Consider the following 1,862-nt stretch of genomic DNA (forward strand, 5'->3'; position numbering starts at 1 on the left):
ACACTGTCATTACACTGTCCTCCATATTCAGTATAACTCTCCTACGCGTTTAACAAAACTTTATGCTGAAACTCGCCACTACGTGCTCTTCACGGGCGGACACGAACAAAGCAGCACAAAGAAGCGTACTGGGTCTAGAGAGGCGCTGCCGGTCGCATCTTTTAGGTGGGAAGCCCCAGGTCTGCGCTCTTCTACCTGAAGGGAAAGTTTCTCAGTTGGTGTGCGGGGATTAGTGAGGCCTAATCTGGACGCCGTCTATGTTGCTCAATTCATGTCCGGCCGTAACAACAGAGCCCGTTAATGTCGCCAAACTAGATCACACAATGGTCTGACAAAAGGTAAGACGTGCCCTTTCGTGGCAACGGAGTCAGCTGCTGATCATTAAAGTTGTTCCCGTTGCAACGGTTCCTTCAGAGCGCATCAAAAAGGCGTTAACAGACCGTGACAAACACGTTTCATCCAAACGACTTCCTTCCTCCACGTCTCGCGCAGATTGACTGACCCTTCACTTGCCCGCATTTCAAACAGGAAGACGCAGCACAAGAGCGCCACACGGCGACCAGATGGGAAAAGAACCGGACGCCTTCCAGTTCACCAGTTTAGTAGATTGGGTTGGATTGTTTGGGGGAAGTGACCAAACTGCGAGGTCATCGGTCTCATGGGGTTAGGGAAGGACGGGGAAGGAAGTTGGCCGTGCCCTTTCAAAGGAACCATCCCGGCATTTGCCTGGAGCGATTTAGGGAAATCACGGAAAACCTAAATCGGGATGGCCGGACGCGGGATTGAAAAAACGAACCGGAGATACGATCTGTAGATAGCAATCGACATGAGACGAGACGGCTAAGTGTTAAAACTGGATAAAGAGCTCAATAATCTGCAGAAGCTGTTTAATGTCCAAGTCGATTAGAGACTCACACAACCGGTTTCGCAGTTTTTAAATTGCATCTTCCGGTGTATGTAATGCTATGTCATATGCTACAGGGAGCTGTTACAGAATACCACAGAATAACAGCTGGCAAGGCTAGGAAAAAGCTCTCAGCCTTCAGTTGATGAAACCATCATTAAAAATGAATGTCATGACGTTACCCATTAAAATGTTCCTGTGGCCCTGTGTGAAACAATGGACGATGCTGCTCGTAAAGTTATCCAGAAAAATATTTGGTGCGGAAGCCGACAGGCTTATGTGTAGGGCCTGTCTACTGATTTCCAGGACTCGGAAAGGCATGACGCAAGTACCTGATGGTTTACCAAATCATTCAAACAATTACAAAAAAACCATCGAAGCTGCAATATTAATTTTCTGTATTGATGACTAGTTTCGAGCTCAAAGCTTGTTATCAAATCATCCACTGGTGGCCGATTTGATAATGAGCTAAGAAGTCGAAACTAGTCATCAGTAAAGGAAGTTAATATTGCAGTTTCGACGGTTTTTTGCAATTTACTGCATAATTTGGTAAGGTTATGCGTGTCTTTAGGCAACGGCCTTGCCGCAGTGGATACACCGGTTCTCGTCAGATCACCGAAGTTAAGCGCTGTCGGGCGTGGCCGGCACTTGGATGGGTGACCATCCGGGCCACCATGCGCTGTTTCCATTTTTCGGGTTGCACTCAGCCTCGTGACGCCAATTGAGGAGTTACTCGACCGAATAGTAGCGGCTCCGGTCAAAGAAAACCATCGTAACGACCGGGAGAGCGGTGTGCTGACCACACGCCCCTCCTATCCGCATCCTCAACTGAGGATGATCCGACGGGCGAGTGGTCCCGTTGGGCCACTTGTGGCCTGATGATGGAGTGCTTTTTATGTGTGTCTTTCACAAACAACAGTAATTGTAGCGGCTGACGAAGCAAGCTATGATGTGTCCA

The 1,862-nt window shown here is 48.3% G+C and overlaps 1 pseudogene; it reads left to right on the forward strand.

The window, feature by feature from the left end:
• The first annotated feature begins 1,474 nt into the window (after window positions 1-1,474).
• Window positions 1,475-1,592, forward strand: LOC126287848 (5S ribosomal RNA; annotated as a pseudogene).
• The last annotated feature ends 270 nt before the right edge of the window (window positions 1,593-1,862 follow it).

Source organism: Schistocerca gregaria, chromosome 1 (assembly GCF_023897955.1).
Source record: "Schistocerca gregaria isolate iqSchGreg1 chromosome 1, iqSchGreg1.2, whole genome shotgun sequence".
Taxonomy (NCBI): domain Eukaryota; kingdom Metazoa; phylum Arthropoda; class Insecta; order Orthoptera; family Acrididae; genus Schistocerca; species Schistocerca gregaria.